Raw genomic sequence first — 19104 nt, 5'->3', positions numbered from 1 at the left:
TTGTAGGCGTTTACAATCTCTTAAAAAGTGAGACTTGTGGTGACATTTGTTAAGTATCGACCGCGTGAAAAATGTTTCAGTTTTAAAAAAAAAATACGAATGTTCAGTCTGCACATATAAGACATATAATATGAAGTGCCACGTGGAGAGCTAGTATTTACAAACCGGTTTTACAATTTTGACACTAAATGGAAACCACCTCACGGTGATCGTGATTAAGGCATGATTTCCGCCGTAATGATTGGTTACTCCAGCAGTGAAATACGGAAGTATCATCAGCAGCAAATGTTATAACAAATGCGTTCGTTCAATAAAGCATTCGGGTCGTCACGAGGCTATTGTCGATCGCTACGCTCCTTCTAGAAGAGAAAGCATGACCAATTTTCTGAGAAAACTCGTTTTTTCGTTCATTGCTTTAAGTCTTATACTGAATTTAATCCACGCGAGACACCTATTACCAAGGAGGGATATTCAACCACCAGTAGTAAATTATTTTCCAGAGACCTCTTCCTATCACAGGCCTTGGTACGGGGGACGAAGAGAAGCCGAATTACCGAAAAAGGTATTTAAAACATAATCTGCTTCAAGTTTTAAAAGGGGCGATGAGTACATTTGGCGACCCAATGGTATACATATAGGGAGTTAATATTGTTTATTGTGACACATTGGAGCAAAAAGCAGCGAAAACTCCCAAAACCAGATTAAAAAACTGCTAAATTCTATTAACAATTATTAGAGCTTTCATTATTCATTTGTCGACTTGGGCAAATATAAGTTATTCCTTGTGAAGTTGGTTGAAAAATCAACTTCAAAGATAGAAGACTTGATCTTCGCTTTGATTCATAAATCATATTTTTTTTCTAATTACCAAGTGTAAAACTGGTTAATAAATATTAACAATATTGCTTTTCTCCTGGGGTACCTTGTACATGACATTATGTTTTATTTAGACCTTTTAATTTCAACAATCACATTCGTAAGTCGAGTATGAGACAAAATAAACTACAAGCAATTATCACTGCTTGGTACGAAAGTTGTTAATTCAAAACGTATTAATTTCGATACCAAATTGTCTTTTTTGCGATATACAGACGAATAATCACAATGTTCGGTAATACTCTAGGTGACTCTAAGGGAAATATCGGATAGAAATTAATTCATTGAAATGAAATTTCAGATAACAATTTTTTTTTCTTTTTTCTTTTAGTTAAAAATATCTTTTATCTCAAAATATTTAACCTCACACAGATGAATACCGATCGGATATTTCGTTCCAATTAAAATTTGCAATCGGGGATTTTAACCGAGATCAGTAATATGACCACTTTGAACGTAACATGCCTTACTGATTTAATTAAGCTAAAGTCTTTTTATCAGAAAGATTCGCTAAATAAAATTAATTACAATAAAAGTGACCACCAAAGAAAGCACCGGTTCCGTTTCTGCACCGGCGTTACCAAGGACTAAAACCAATCTGATTGGCTATTAATTCAGGCAATCTATTAAACAGTTCGTGCTTTTTTGTTTAGAAAAAACTTTGACACTTAAAAAATCTCGCATGGAGAAAATTAAATATTTTTGTCCATTAAAACCAAACTTATGACCTTTAACCGTAATAAATAACTTTTGGGGAGACAGATCGCGTGTTCAAAACGTTTTCTCATCAATAACACACAATTATACTAATTTATTAGTACTCTTTCCGGTGCAATTAAACGTGGTGCAATGACTTAACAATGTCGTTGGGAAGGCCATGTCAGCCTCAAGCCCTTTCGACGGCGTCTTCCATTAACAGGTATTGTGCTGGTCTTGTCGGAAGAAAGGACTTTTTGTCAGTTGAATAGGGTTTACAAGAATCTTTTTGTTGATTTTCAAAGTCGACGGCGCCAATGTGACGCTACATTTTGGCGGTTTTTACTCACTGCATCTAATAGCAAAAGAATAGGCGAAACACGCTCAGCTTCTTTCTGTAAAAACGTGATCATAGCGACCCGTTTATCTTTCTAGAATTGTTCAAACGTACGGGTCACAACTCTCCTGTGTTCTGCACAAGCTTTTTCTCTTTTTTGTCCACTTTCTGGGAACGTGAAACCCGACGTCTGCGAATATCTGCTACGTTACGTTAACGTCTCCGCTTTTGACGCTAGAATAGCACCTGTGATTATTGTCAACTGTAGATGTGGTCACACCTCTGTTAATTTTATTTGTCTGAAATGTCCCTAGAGGAACAAGAATAAGGCCTACTCTTTTTCTATGGCGACAAAATATTTACCACATATCGCCCAGTTTTTTAAGAACGTCCGACAATCAGATTCAGAAATAACCGTCACTTTTGGGGACCTTTTACTGCTACTTTTAATGTTTTTTATCACTGTATTGGGAAATTTTGTAGAGAGTTCTTTTGATCCATTACAAGGTGGCTTTCAGAAGGTTTCCATTTGATAACATTAAGACACAATATTATTTTCTGTGAAAATTATTTTGTTCCATACTTATTCAGTGTCCTCCGTTGAGATATTTCCCAATTAGGTTTCAACTTTTGTGTAGATGTATTTTTGCTTCGTTTGATTGAAGTTCGACGATTTTGTTTCAAGATAATCACGAATAAGCGAGCGATAATTGTGGCTTACTTTTAGTCATTTTCTTCAGTTTTTCCATAGCATATCAGTCGTATCTTTTCCTTTGTTACACTGAATTACCTTGATTAACACAGTGAGAATGCTAGTTTTCATCTTTTTTTAGATTAATTTCATAAGTTAACTGCTTGAAATATTAAGAGTAGGTAAATCCAGTCAATAGTTATACCTATTCATGGCACCTTACTAAAATTATTTTAACACTAGGTATAAACCTATATAGACAACGAGCACAAAGTAACAATATATATTAACATCAAAAATCAGACCGGCAGTAAAATTTGGAAGTCTGAGAGCTACGCAAAATTATGTTATTATTAATTTTTTTTCAAAAGACAGTACAAACTACCGAAGCAAAAATTCTATAAATAAGGGAGAACACTCCTGGCTTACTTCCCGTGTAAACCTAAATATCCGATCATTTTCCCATTATATTTTCTGTAACTAAAATGAAATCGCTTTCACTTCCGCCTAATTTCAAAAGAAATCCACTCGGAAATTAAATACTGAGCCTACTGACAACAAAGCGACGATATACGCCGCTCTGGTAATACTGTTGAGAGCAAAGGATGTACACCTCCCGTCAGATTTTCCCAAAATTAAACTGTCAGTCCCTGAAAATTGAATTGAAATGACCGTTTCCACGTAGTTTGGTTTGTGTTATCTTTTCTGTCTTTCACATTTTTTCTCAACCAAATAAATTTGTGTGTGGGAATTACAAAATCATGCGGAAAATGTTGCATATTAAAATGAAAGTTACCTGCAGTCAGCCTAAGAACTCTGAGGGTCCTCTATAAGGCTCTTGAAACCCGTTATGTCGACCAAAATTTGTTCGCAATCCCGTGATATTCAGTTCACAGTTTTTATAGGCTAATGCCTATCCCAAACATACGCTTTCAAGGCGCCTTAGAGAGGCTCCAGATTCTCTTTTTTTTTCGGAAAGCAGTGGCAGTAGTCAGCTGATAGTTGGCAGGAGCCATGGGGGTGAGGTATTGGGGGCATGAAGCGGAACATTTGAAATAGGCACGTGACGAGGTCGATGGAAGAGCGGGAAAGGTGTGTTGACTTTACATAAACACTTATTATTATTTTTTTAAACATTTCAGAAAATGCAGTTCAATTCTTCGTTATCATTAAAACGACATTTGCGGAATCCCGCATCTAGTAAAATCAGAACAATCTGAAATAAAGAAAACCCTGAAATAATGGTTCAGTGAAAAATACTCTTCACTAGCGTTCGATGGCTAGGAAGGAAACGGATACAAACTTGATAGTTTTACGTTAACCCTCTATCTTTTTGAAAAAAAAAACGTTCATACCTTGTTTTTCCTAAAACATAATCATTTAAAGTTATTCAGTATCTTACTTTCAAAGTTTCAATTTTCACAAAATTAAAGATGAGCGAGAATATTAAAAGGTAATTTTAGCTCAGCTTTGACCAAAAAATGTGGACGTCACCATGACATAGACCCTCTGTAACAATGAAGTCATACATATTTGATATACTTAAGTGTTTTACCTTCAGGGCCGGGTTGTTCGAAGCTGGGTTAAGATAACCCAGGGTTTGTGCGAAATTTGAACTCAGATATGAGAGCTTAAAAATGCAAATTCAGTTTAACTCTCTTTGCCTACAATTTGATGACTGGATACTCTAAAAGAATAGAGAAAATTATCCGGAGAGAGTGTTTTTGATAAAAAGAAAAATAAACCCGGGTTAAAATTTAACCCTGGGTTAGTGCTAACCGGTGTTCGAACAACTGGGCACAGGTCTCTAAAATTGATTAATTCACCTAATTGATTGGATTGATTGGAATCGATTACTGTGCGAGATACCGGCCTATAAGATTACATGGAGTTCTATCCAAGCCATTGTTGTCGCTTCAATTGTCCCTCTCTGAACACAATTGGAGACGACTTAAGAGGGTAGAGACAAGCCGGATGACTTGGAACATGCAAACCAGGCTCAATCTGCGTCTGTTTGTTTGGATCATCTTCTATCCCCGATAGAAGTTTCTATATGACGCATTTGAGAGACCACTTTAGTGGGCTGTACCCTCCCCTCCTTAGATTTTTTTTTTTTTTCACGAGGGATGAAAAGAGCAGCTGTTCACAAACTATAGCTTCAAAAAAGACAAAACAATACGCAAAACACAAAGGAGAACGCTTAAACATGAAATTAAACCCCACGCTAAAACTCACCTCTTCGCCTTCATAATTAAAAGTGTCTCATAAGTATCTTTAATTTCTTCCTTGCTGTTAAAGAAATAGATCTATTCATCTCGAAAAAATTAGACACAATGACAAATCGGAAAGAAAGAATAACGACGATATCTATTCCAATAACTTTTGCATAATTCCGACTTATCTATCAGGATATTTTTAGAAGCATCCACAAATTTGTAAAACAGTTTACAAAGTTTGAGTAAAGTAATAGCCTTAAAAGGTATCGATTTTGGCGGTTATTTTTTATAACTCCGAGTCTAGGCGTATAAATGATCGACAGCTAAATCAGATTGACAAATTAGGCCGGATGTTACAAAACAGATAGATCAAAGTTATAAAGCAGTCTAAATAATGTACGAGTCTTTGTCTTAAAAAAATCGATCGAAACTAAAGACGCTGTTAATTCAGATAATCAAATTAGAAAATACCGTGAAAATGCACAGATTGCTTAAATATGTCACGATTATCGTGCTTATGTTCTTAAATCTGTTATTGGGTACACTAGCAGCAACTGGAAATATAGGAAAGATACCATTTAAAGCGTTTAAACACAAAGGACTATCTACAATGTTGCGGCACAGACCATGGTACTCAGGCAAACGAGAAAAGCCCTTTCTAAATAACGAGGTAGGTAGACAAACGATAAAAACAAGTCAGTTTAGCTGTATGGAAGTGAGACCTATTTCTTATACTTTTCTGGTGTGTGATGTGGCGGGAAAATGTTACACGGACGGGTAACTGAGCTGAACACCGTGACTTTCATGGTGGGAAATAATCAAAAGAAATAAAAGAAAAAATATCGGCGCAATTATTTAATCAAAATGTTTTTTCTAGATTCTATCTTCTAAGACATTAAATAAAATATGCTTTAGTGTAAAATCTGGGTCTAATCCACATTGAGCTTTTTTGCGAGGAAATAAGAGGTAAAAGAGGTACTCGAGAGAACAATGGAAATGGACGGCAACAGGCGATCTGATTATAAAATTAATATGATTTTTCTCAACATTTGTTAAGCAACTGGTAAATCGAGAACAAAGTCATATCTCTCACACTTTAACTCTCATAAAGAGATACTACAAAAACTAGACATAATACGAGTGGCTTGACCAGAAAAAAATTCGTTCATCGTTTTGAAACTCATTTATATCAACTCTTGGCGTGGTGTTCACCTGTTGCCAACACGTGTAGTGTTTTCAATTTTTTATGCTCTAATTAATGTAAATGTTTGTTTTGAAACGATGATAAACCGAATCAATCAATTTATTTTGCCTTGGAAAATTGGGCATTTTGGGAAATGACATATACTTTATGAATTTGCGGAGACGATTTTAAAGAATGGAAGACTTCACAAAAGGAAATAAAAATAATTTTTCCGAAAGTAAATATCAAAGAAGATATGACGCCGCGTTGTCAAATCTTAAGGGAAGACTTTCGGCTGAAGATTTGTCGGTACGAGTGTCGGCCAACTTAACGGCTAATTCGCACATGTCACATCTTATATTTTCAGTTATCAGGCAGTCCTTTTGGTCCACCGGAAAGGCCAGGTTTTTCGTCCAAATCCGGCTCGTTCGTTACGTCTATTTCAGATCGACCAGTGCACCATTTATTTGTAATATTGCCGATTTTTCTGTTTGGCAAATCCGACAAATTGAGACGTATAACTAGGGCTTTCCTACCTGAAAATTTAAAGGTAGGTGAGCAAAAACAAAGTAAATACCCTATTGAACTGTTAGTGTCTCTAAGCCAATCACAACGAGCAAGTTGTCTGTTGAACAGGCAGAGAAAACAAAGACATTGCGACGACATTAACGAAGATGCACAGATATAAACTGTGCGGGTTGACCAATGGCAGACCTGCAAACTAAGCACCGGGAGTCGCATTCAGTCCTTTCCGCGCGTTTTTTCGTTCTTATTTGATAAGCATTGTCTTTACTAAATCTGACTAAATACGCTGAACCCGACGGAATTCAAACAGAAAGGTATTGCATGAAGTTTGCTATCTTTTGGATCTCATCAACACTCCTTGATAGAGAGGTATTCGAACTCATTACAGATACAGGTAGTGCGTCCGTAATGGGAACGTTCGAAAGTAAAATCAATTTTAGCTGTTTTAGTAGGCTAAGCCACTAGTACTTTGCACAAGGTACCAACGACGCAAGCCAGCGAGGGGTTTAGAATTACCTACAGCAAGATGGGAAAGTCGTTGACTAATGACATTTTGTCTTTACAGCTTTGGAAGAGTCAAGCATTTGCAAGAGAATTTAAACAAAGAGAAAATGATGTAAAGAGTGATAGCTAACAAGACAGAACAGCGGCAGAAGGGATTGACAAGGAAGAATACCTTAAACTATAAAGAATTTCAAACATGTCTATAATTTTCTCTATGAGCAAGAAGGAGAACCTGGAAACAACAGTGCAAGTCTCATAAGAACTGAGAGATACAAACGTTGAATGTTATTTACTTTTAAAAATCTCATATAGGCTTAACATAATTGAAAATTTTATCAGTCCTTGTAAGGATTCACGGAAATATCTATGCTGCATATTAAACGATTAGTATTTGCTTATTTTTCAGCTGTTGACTGCTCTTTTGATAAGGAAATTTTTACCGCACAAGTCATTCATTTCACCGTCTTTCCTCAAATAAGCGCTTATTTAACATTCTTTTCAAAAATGGGAGGAAACAAATTGCCTAAATCGTCATGTTAAAAATTCCGTGACAAGTGAAAACTAAGGTTAAACCATAAACTGACTTGGCCCTTCCACTTAATTACATTTACAGTTAGTGTGACAACTCGTCTCCACCGCCCGACAACAACAGGACTGGTCATTCAGTTAAAGCAGGTTAACGTAGAACAAGCTCGTCTCCGATCCTCTATTGAGTAACAATGGTGGTTATGATGTTTCAAAGAATATGCGTGCGGGAAAAGAGTGAGGTTTTCTTGTGATATCTTTACTATTTTAGACTGTAAAGAAAGAAGAGCTAGGGGCGCCCTTATCGGGTTTAGGCCGGGACGATCCTTTTATTTTTCGTGTACGCATGTTCAGTAAAGCGTGCGGAAATTCGAGGGATACGAAAGTTGGAAAGTTCTGCGGTGTGGAAAAAAAAAATTAAACAAAAAATATCAACCGTCGTATTAACGATGATATTGTTTCTACGTACTATCGAAAGAGGATGATAAAGACTTTCTACCCATAAAAGCAACTGAATGCAACTTTTCAGTGGAGATACTAATAGCTCAAATAGCAGTCGATGTTGTTTAAGATGTCTTCTAAAGATTGAACTGGACATAAAAGCTACGCGAGTTCCTTTTTAGGGTTTTCAAGGAGAGCATTAGAGAAATGGTGAGACCGCAATTCCAATGCTACTGTTCACTTATATTGTAGAGCTTTCTGTGGCAAATAATATACAATAACGAATGAATCCGTTTTCTTTTTTCGCATTTTACAAACGAACACAAGAATACAACAATGCAAATTAAAGAGCAAAAAAAGGAAGACTAGAGAAGAAATGTAGAAGAAGATCCTATAGTCCCTTCTTAAGTTATGTAATTGCTCCAAGTCACTAGCTGACTTTCAAAGTTTGAACCACACTATAAACCCTGGGGTAGGGCCTACCACTTATCATTTAATTCAATAAAATTCCTTAGGTTTTAGCTTACCCACTGAAAAGAGGTGAACGACTATGGGGCGCCGTTTGTAAAAAAAATGATTTAGCTTAATTTTGTCCTTTTTTCGTTATTTATTAAATAAAGTTTTCTGATATGATATCATACGTCAATGATTTGATATAATAAATGTAAATTTCAAATCATGCGTTTATGATTTGATATAATAAATTATTATTTAAAATCATGCGTTTATGATTTGATATAATAAATTCTGATTTCAAATCATACCTTTATGATTTGTTATAATAAATTATTTTTTCAAATCATACCTTTATGATTTGATATAATGAATATTGATTTCAAATCATAAGTTTATGATTTGATATAATAAATCCTGATTTCAAATCATAAGTTTATGATTTGATATAATAAATCCTGATTTCAAATCATTCGTTTATGATTTGATATAGTAAATCCTGATTTCAAATCATAAGTTTATGATTTCATATAATAAGTTCTGATTTTAAATCATAAGTTTATGATTTGATATAATAAATCCTGATTTCAAATCATAAGTATATGATTTCATATAATAAAAATCATTATTTGATATCAGTAAAACCATGATTTAATTTAATAAGTAATAAGTAACCGCGTGACTTGGCACGTGGGTTACTAGCGCGGGAATAATCGCAAAGATGGCGACACAACCAGATCAGCTATCGAAGTCAATCACTTTTGCGGTCTCTAGAGCCGTAGAAAGGGCGGTTGACCAAGCTTTGGCATCCCTTCCGAGCCTTCCTGGCAATTCAGGTTTTGCTCCTCCTACACAAGAGGTATGTAACATTGATGTATCACTGCTAAAGCATCCCAGTCGCTGCCGGAGTGATGACCTGTGTGTCGATGTGATTAGCAAAAAAATCATTATTGATGTCTTCCAAGCGCCTCATCTATTTCTTACATGTTGCACTGCATCATTAGTTAAGGGGGTTGCATGTTAATCGGAAAGCTATAACTGTATTTACGAGGGAAAGAGGACTTTTGGACCTTTCGCTTGTCTGGCGCATTGCGTGACACATGCGGCTCATGGTTAATACCATGTCAGTTAAATTAGATGTGTTTGCTTCCTTTTTTTATGTCCTTTTGGTAGCCATACTAAAATAACATACAGTGAATGATTGTTTTTATTTCACAAAGTAAGGCGAGAAACTGATTTACCTGTCCGACTGGTGGAAAATTTACATAGTAGAAAAATTAATTGAATGAATTTGATAATTCATCTGTCATTCAGCAAGACACATCGACATACAAGTCATCGCCCCGGCAGCGACTGGGATGCTTTAGCAGTGATACATCAATGTTACATACCTCTTGTGTAGGAGGAGCAAAACCTGAATTGCCAGGAAGGCTTGGAAGGGATGCCAAAGCTTGGTCAACCGCCCTTTCTACGGCTCTAGAGACCGCAGAAGCGATTTACCTCGATAGCTGATCTGGTTGTGTCGCCATCTTTGCGATTATTCCCGCGCTAGTAACCCACGTGCCAAATCACGCGGTTACTTATTACTTATTAAATTAAATCATGGTTTTACTGATATCAAATAATGATTTTTATTATATGAAATCATATACTTATGATTTGAAATCAGGATTTATTATATCAAATCATAAACTTATGATTTAAAATCAGAACTTATTATATGAAATCATAAACTTATGATTTGAAATCAGGATTTACTATATCAAATCATAAACGAATGATTTGAAATCAGGATTTATTATATCAAATCATAAACTTATGATTTGAAATCAGGATTTATTATATCAAATCATAAACTTATGATTTGAAATCAATATTCATTATATCAAATCATAAAGGTATGATTTGAAAAAATAATTTATTATAACAAATCATAAAGGTATGATTTGAAATCAGAATTTATTATATCAAATCATAAACGCATGATTTTAAATAATAATTTATTATATCAAATCACAAACGCATGATTTGAAATCAACATTTATTATATCAAATCATTGACGTATGATATCATATCAGAAAACTTTATTTAATAAATAACGAAAAAAATGACAAAATTAAGCTAAATCATTTTTTTTACAAACGGCGCCCCATAAACGACTTGGTAAAGATTTGTTTGTGAAAGACACTTCTGTCGCAAACTCCCCCTGCTTTACAGAGCGGAAAGGAAGTTATACTTTGAGAACTATATCACCTCTCCGTTTCATAAAAAACGTCAGTAGGTTTGTAAGAAAACATTTACTGTGCCCCCAAAGTTGTAGATGTCTGGTTTTTAAATTGGCCTCTTTACATGACTTTTCTATATGTCTTCAATATGCAGATAAAATGAACACTAATATCACAAATGCAGTGAGTGTACGTCGCGGATCAGAAGAGCGAAAAAGACTGTAAATAAAGTTTTTTTTCTTAAAATTATTTAAAACCTATGTTACGTTTTTAAGATGGCCGTCTATCTTTTTGAAAATTGACCTTTTTCGTCTATCCCACTCCCTATGATAGGATACAACATAGACTTCCCAAAACGTCGGGCTCAAAATTTTTCTCGAGCGCAAAGCTTGAGCTAGAAATTTATGTTTTCGGTGGCAAAGTGAGCGAGAAACCGGGAGCTCGACTTGTTTCCCTTGTAGAAAACCGCATCAAGTGATGTCATTTTGGCGCGAGTTATTTGCGTCCAGACTGGGGCCTACTACCAGAACCGGAAACGAGAAGCGAACGATGTTGAGATAGTTTAGATACAACAATGAGGAAAGGAAGAAGTGAAGTCTGCGCGGAATCAGAAAACGTGGAAACGGAAGCGGATCGAAAGAATGGACAGCGCATGTCTAAAAAGATGTGTATGCCGGAGGTTCTTGGCACAAACTACTTCACCGAGGTATCTAAAACTGTCCTAAGGTTTTGAGAAGCCATACTTTCAGGTAGCATAACACAGAAACCTATAAAAATAACGGCCATACAAGCAATCAGTTTTCTTCAGCCGGCAACAACAATATTCATTTGATCTGTTGGTCTTTTTCCCTGACAAGCAGGAATAAAAATCCAATAGATCATTCAAGGTAAGCAAAGGGGTTTTTCTTTTTAATATGGAATATTCTTGAAATGAACCCTCACTGACTGAGCAAAATTTTCGGCGGGAAGGTTTAGAAAACCTCAGTGAATAGATGTGAGACAGCCGGCTTCAGAGAAACAGTTATATATGTAAAAGATGACGCCGGGGTTTTTGAGTCTCAAAGGCCCATATTGTGGTAATAATACCCAGAAGGCTTGCTTTTTTAACAACTGGAAAGAAAATTTTGTTTGTCGGGAATAAAGGTGTTCTGAATGGTGAGGACAAAACTGCGGGGTCTCACTCGCCCTTTTACTTCTATCAAAAGGGGCGAGATCTAGTTGCAGTTTTGCGGTTTCTTTAAGGTGGCTCGATACAGTTTTTCAGGGTCAGTACCTCCCAAGTTTGAGCATAAACTACGTCGCCATAAACAAAGTTTTGCAAAAATTGCCATCACAGTTGTATTAGATAAAGATGAAAATTTGTTATGATCAGGGTTGCAACGGCATCGGAGTTGTCATGGCAACAAAATGACGCTATTAGCTATTTTACTTGCAGCAGTATATCTCGGCACTAGGAACTGTTCTTCGAAAATCATTCACGGGAGCTTTTTCCTCCAATAGCAGCCTCGATGTTCGTGAAGTTTAAGCGAAATCTGTAAGAGCGTTATCGAGATATTTTGGGATAAAATTTTCATTGTTAGAAACACAGTAAAAAACGGACAATATTGTTGTTTGGCCGTTATCTGTAGAAAATGAGGCGCTTTCGACATGCAATTTCACCTCAAAGTAGTTTCAATCTTTTTAAAAGCGTGTTTGAAAGATCATAGGAGATAGCTCCAGCCGATTGCTAGAAAGAAGGGTTTGATTAGTATGTATCGAAGCGCTCTTGTTAGCGGTTTTGTAAACATCTTGGTCTACTTTAACAAATTAGCGAATAATTTTTAAACCGCTCGATGGATTTTTTCCAAAATTTAAGATTCTTGAGATTAACTTTCCTTTTATATGACCTTTTAGTTTCAAGATTATTGATATGTTGTAAGGCAGTGAAATAAGGGCTACAATTTGTTACTTTTTTTTATCGGAAGTTTCGTCATTACAAGTGAGAGCCTCTAATTATTCAAGGCATTGTCTCCAAGTTTCATTTTCACGTGAACAGTAGTAACTAACAATGCAGTTGAAATATGCAAAAATGTTAGCTATTGTTGTGCACGAAAATATGAAACTTGGACACAATACCCTGAATAATGAGAGGCTCACACTTGTAAACACAAAATTTCTGCCAAAATATTGGCGAATTGTAGCCCTTATTTTACTGCCTTACAATATATCAATAATCTTGAAACTAAAAGGTCATATAAAAGGAAGGTTAATCTCAAGAATCTTAATTTTTTTAAAAAATCTATCGAGCGGTTTAAAAATTATTCGCTAATTTGTTAAAGTAGACCATAATGTTCAAAAAACCGCTAACAGAGCGCCTCGATACATACTAATCAAATCCTTCTTTCTAGCAAACGGCTGAAGCTATCTCCTTGATCTTTCACACATGTTTTTAAAAAGATTGAAACTACCCTAAAGTGAAATTGCATGTCAAAAGCGCTTCGTTCTCTACAGATAACAGCCGAACACCAAGATTGTCTATTTTTTACTGTATTTCTAACCACAAACTCTTTATCCCAAAATATCTCGATAACGCTCCTACAGATTTCGCTTAAACTTCACGAACGTCGAGGCTGCTATTGGAGGAAAAAGCTCTCGCGAATGATTTTCGAAGAACAGTTCCTAGTGCCGAGATATACTGCTGCAAGTAAAATAGCTAATAGCGTCATTTCGTTGCTATGACAACTCCGATGACGTTGCAACCCTGATCATAACAAATTTCCATCTTCATCTGATACAACTGTGGTGGCAATTTTTGCAAAACTTTGTTTATGGCGACGTAGTTTATGCTCAAACTTGGGAGGTATTGGTCCTGAAAAACTGTATCGAGCCACCTTAATAATTACTTCATGCTAATCAAGCAGATCGTTTCGCGTGTTCAAAGAATGTCCACTTTGAAGGTTAAGACAAAAAGTCTGTCTGACAGCACTGGGTAAAGCTGTGAAAATAGAGTGATGTTAGCCATTGTTCGTACAGCTTTTTCAGGTCATCGCATCTTAACAAAACTTTTAAAATCAAAAGAAATGGGTATGTTCTTAATCCCACGGAATCCTTTCAGTTACTGAGTTTACGCCAAAAAGGAAGTTCAATCATTTCACTATAAGATAAACAAGTTTAACGAAGGCCGGTATCCATTAACACTGTGTTAAATGTTTACAGTATCGCTATACAAGAAAAAACAATTAAATACTGATAATATGTGAATTGAAAGAAAACGGACTATAAAAATTGCTCCTGTAAATATGCTGGGATTTTGGTGATTCTTGCGCAGAAAATCGTCGATAAATCGCATCATAAATTCGAGCAGGGTCGAAACATCGTCTTTGCAAACGGGCTTCTTATATTAGACAGAAAAGTTTCCCTAATTTTACTTTAAACTTTTAAGTTCAACTCCTGAGTTTTTCTAGTGTTTACTATAAATTAACATGACTGAATGTTAACACCAGCCGAAGTTACTGACCTTCACGTTTGCTACGAAGGGTGCAGTTGCATTTAAATTCATTTTCACTCAATTTGTTTGACCTCTAGATCTACAAATTACTAGTAAAATAATTATAGAAACATTGCGACGTCGAATGCATGATTCCTAACATTAATGTACTTCTTAAAAACTAGACGATAGAATCTGTTATTACACAGATCCTGTTTATATAAGGAACGTTTTTAAAGGTCCCTTATGTTTTAGTTAACCTTCCGAGTCTCTCGTTCGCTGTGTTGCAAATGAATGACGGGCTTTTCAGTAGTACAGGAAAAGCTTGACAATTGCGGAGTTGAATAGATGGCGAGAGGTTCCTTCTCCTTAAAAGACAGCACGAAGAAAGTTAAAAGGAATTTTTCTAAGTGAAACAGTCTTCATGACTCAAGTTTTTAGCTTATAGTTTCTCTTCAAAAATTCCTATTATGCCGGCTTAGAATTTGACGAGAAAAACAAAATAAAATATAAAATACATCTAGCAAATCAAGCTGCGATATAACGACAGGGAATGTAACAAAAACAACAAGACACAACTAAATAAACATTTCACAATGTTACCTTCGTTAAGTCTTTTAGTTTTGTGTCAGCGCCTAACTTTCAAAAAAGCATCAAACTTTCAAGTTGAATCGGTCGACATCTGCTGTTTTCAAACTTGTGTGGTGTCCATCTAACCGTTGTTGCCGCAGTAGTGAGAAGAAAAACGAAGAAAAGGTATTTCGTTATGTGGAATCAAAACTCTTTGTCATATTAATATTCCAGAGCCCAATCTTAGGGGTGGACCATTTGATTTTTGATGGGGGGGTTGTGCAAATCCCCAAAAAAATATCGAGCATATGTTTCTGGTTAAAAAAAAATTTCTTGCAGAATTCTTAAGAAAGAAAAAAAAATCGAGCAGCTTTAACCTGGGCGTGGCAAAAGATTTTGCGTGATGCGTGACGGCCCTAAAAGTAGCTGTGAGTCACATGATACAGGACTGGGCATCACATTTTTTGATGCGTGAATTAGTATTTTGCAAGCGCGACACATGATTTACCGATTAGATTTCGTATTAAAGTGAACCCTCTGATTTAGAAGGATATTATGATTCAAAGATATTCATGCATTCAGATTCCCACCCTAACAGTTGTCACGTGCAGGTATTTTTGTAACAAAATAAGATTTACTTTATAGAAAACGAAATGGGACAAACAAGAGTAAAGGCAGGCCACATTGAATTGGTGCAGGGTTCAATATATACAAAGAATGTGAAACGGATGCGCTGGATATGGGCACGAGACAAAAGACGATCAAATAGATCGAAGAGCATTTTTTCCCTCTGGGTCATTCGTGTTTTTGCAGAGTTCTATTGCTTTTGTGTTCATTGCCTGTTTTCAAGCCAAGAAAATAATAGTAAACAGTCTGTAGCACATAAATTAATTGGGCCGTGGAACTGTCCTGGTACCGGCCTTCAAAAAGGACCTTTGACAACACCTGCAGGTTATATCCCCTCCAGCTGCTTCTACGTCCACTCGAAATTCGTCTAAACTGGTAAAATCTACAGTGAGGTCCCCATTTCTTGAACCCTCCTTTTTTTTTAAACTCTAGATAACTCCAAATACTAAATGCGTAGATTGAGAAGCCAGATTACTGTGCAATTTTCCCTTCTTTGAAGTCCCTCTCTCTTGCTTTGAAAGCAAAAAACAGGATTCAAATAAGATGGAATTTCCAGCTCGCCCTTTGGACAAGTTGGAACCATTACACGCAAGTTCGAAAGCTTTTCTCAGTAGCATTACGTAATTAGAAAGAAAAAAACGTTCACTTGTTCAGTGGGCAAGTGATCTGTTGGGCAAGTACAGAGAGTGATGCATATAACATCCACTAGCCTGACAGGGAAATCAACTAGCCGCAGGTTAGTGGAGATGCATTTCTTTGTACACTGAATAAAGATGAAACTCTTTATTACTTTGAAAGAAAGATGTAACTTAAAAATGTATTGCGTGTAAAGGTGGTTTTTAATAGCCTAAAGGGTGAGTTTTGAGTGGCTGGTGATGGTCAAGTTTTTAATATTAAACTTCAAAATTTGTGTTTTAAATTTCCATTAAAAAAAATATCATGCAAGGACAGGGAGATTAAAAAAAAAATCCTGCAGGGCTGGAGCAATAAAAAAAAATATCTAGCAGTCTAAAAATCCTGCAACCCCCCCATCAAAAATCAAATGGTCTCCCCTTATAAGAAATTATCCAGTACCAAATTGATTTGACATCGCGGCAGGCGCAACAATTTCCCGCACTTTTATTTTGGCGCCTTTTTGTTTACGTTCAAAATCTACCAACGGCCCCATCGTCATGAGAAGGCCAAACAAAGTTAAATGGGAAGTATACGTTTCTTATTTTCCTTCCGAAACATGTTTCAAGGGTTTTTAAGTCACAAATTTCTTTATTAGAAATAGTTATAATAAACACGAAAAAGAACAGGTGACCAAAGCTCGTATGAACGTTGATGCCGAAGCGCGTGCCGTAATGACCCACGCCGTGGTTTTTGGCTAAAACCGTTCTGCAAACCCCAAGAAATTATGCATTTAATAGAACTGGGAAGCTTTTTTTCAGCCATTCTAACTCAAGGGAATTGGGTCTTAATAGAGTGGTATCCCAATCTAGCCTGAGATCAGGCCATCTTTTCGTTTCGCTTCAGAAATTCTAGCTCTGGCGGGAAAGGCGAAACAAAAAAGAGCCCAAGTTTAGCGCGACCACGTGAGGGAAAATGTATGGAAGCTGCTAAAATTGGGCCTGATCGCAGGATAAATCTTCCTTAAATAACCGAAATTAAAATCTCCCGTTCCTATTCCAGGTATAGTCAAACAGGATGAATGACAAGATTCATTGTTTGTTTTTTGTCCTTGTACTTCTGACTGGTATATTTTGTCCGAGCAAATGTTTTTTCCCCAGTCGAGTCGGACGTAGGAGATCCCTTCAAAAGGTTAGTAGTTACTTTCAGTTGTAAAAACATATAAGAAAAGCTGGTCTCAAGTTAGAAACAGAGAACTCAGCATGAGAAATACTGAGAACCCCCAAACGTGCGGCCAACCAAAAAATATCTCATATAAAACGCCTTAAGCCAGCAAGAGATACTCAGAAATAGCAACAAGAACAAAAATGGCAAAAAAGTACGTTTGCCACTCGGCTCTCCACTTCTAAAATTTTCCAATGTCCTCGTCACTTATAACGTAACAGTCTAATTTATGTACTGCCCTAAAACTTCTGAGAGCTTGGACTGCCTGTGGTCAGGGAGAGTATTGTGACATTGCTGGAAGATGGAGAAATGAAATATTGAGCATGTGGTGATGTGTAACATTGGGCACGGAAAAAATATAGTGAATGGTAGGGAAGAGCTACCATGAAAGGGACATAGGTAAGTAGCCCGGGGGTGAAGCATGCACAAAACTAATCGGGACGGGATATCCTCACCGCACTGAGGCAAAGTTTACAAGGAGAACGAAAGAAAAATTTTGGCCGATCAATGCAGGGAATTCAAATGCTTCTAAAATAAATGGCTTGGTTAGCTTAAGTGACTAGGGTGACTAGGGTGTCTGCCCGTTCTTCCTACAGGCTTTGCCTGCAGGGATTTCGCTCGACAATATCTCGTCCCGATGAGCTGCCCGGGTTAGTGGTAAAGGAGATTTTCGGGAGTGACAATCTCCACCTCCCTGACACCCATCTAGAATTGGATGAAAGTAGGAAAGTAGCATGGGGTGAAGCATGCACAAAACTAATCGGGACGGGATATCCTCGCCGCACTGAGGCAAAGTTTACAAGGAGAACGAAAGAAAAATTTTGGCCGATCTATGCAGGGAATTCAAATGCTTCTAAAAAAATGGCTTGGTAAGCTTAAGTGACAAGGGTGTCTGCCCGTTCTTCCTTTAGGCTTTGCCTGCAGGAATTTCGCTCGTCAATATCTCGTCCCGATGAGCTGCCCGGGTTAGTGGTAAAGGAGATTTTCGGGAGTGACAATCTCCACCTCCCTAACACCCATCTAGAATTGGACGAAAGTAGGAAAATAGCATGGGGGTGAAGCATGCACAAAACTAATCGGAACGGGATATCCTCGCCGCACTGAGGCAAAGTTTACAAGGAGAACGAAAGAAAAATTTTTGCCGATCAATGCAGGGAATTCAAATGCTTCTAAAAAAATGGCTTGGTAAGCTTAAGTGACAAGGGTGTCTGCACGTTCTTCCTTCAGGTTTCGCCTGCAAGAATTTCGCCCGACAATATCTCGTCCCGATGAGCTGCCCGGGTTAGTTGTAAAGGAGATTTTCGGGAGTGACAATCTCCACCTCCCTGACACCCATCTAAAATTGGAAGTGGACCAATTTACCTAATTATTATAGAAACTCTAATTGTATCCTAATAGTGTGGTTCATTTTCTATTGGGGATAATCTTTTTGTCAAGTTTTAAGTAAGGGCAATTGATGATCAATGTAGAAATTTCGAAATCCAGAACATAATACTTTCGCAGGACACTGATCTATTTTTCTGTATAGAACAACCAACTTTTTTTTAACATCAAAATAGATCATTATAGAAAATAGCGAAAATAGCCCCAGAATAGCAACCAATTTAGGCTGTGCCCTTCTTTAGATTCTCTTGCTTATAAATGGCGGTCTGTGCTTCGCCTGTAAGACATAATGTATGAACAGCACTACAGTGAATAGCCTTAAAACGTGATTTCATTAATAATAGGCTCCGAATTGCACTTTGGTCAATACAGAAGTCTAGAACACCCGGCAAACACGTGTGTTAGTAACTGCTTATTGAAACATGGAGCTTTGCGATAGTTAATTAAAAGAATTCTTATACTTCTTACTTGCAGCTTTGGCCCAGCAAATAAATCAACGAGAGTTTATTTGTTACAGATTCACTCCACTACATTACAAGCAAATAATGA

At 36.7% G+C, this 19104-nt stretch overlaps 1 long non-coding RNA gene across 1 annotated transcript; it reads left to right on the top strand.

Moving 5' to 3' along the window:
- The first annotated feature begins 270 nt into the window (after positions 1–270).
- Positions 271–7426, top strand: LOC140952515 (uncharacterized). Its single transcript, XR_012167361.1, has 2 exons — positions 271–562; positions 7090–7426. It is a non-coding gene; the product is annotated as an uncharacterized lncRNA (long non-coding RNA).
- The last annotated feature ends 11678 nt before the right edge of the window (positions 7427–19104 follow it).

This window comes from Porites lutea, chromosome 11 (genome assembly GCF_958299795.1).
Source record: "Porites lutea chromosome 11, jaPorLute2.1, whole genome shotgun sequence".
Classification (NCBI taxonomy): Eukaryota; Metazoa; Cnidaria; class Anthozoa; order Scleractinia; family Poritidae; genus Porites; species Porites lutea.
The sequence above is the reverse complement of the archived record's forward strand: the minus strand, read 5'-3'. Positions and strand labels throughout refer to the sequence as shown.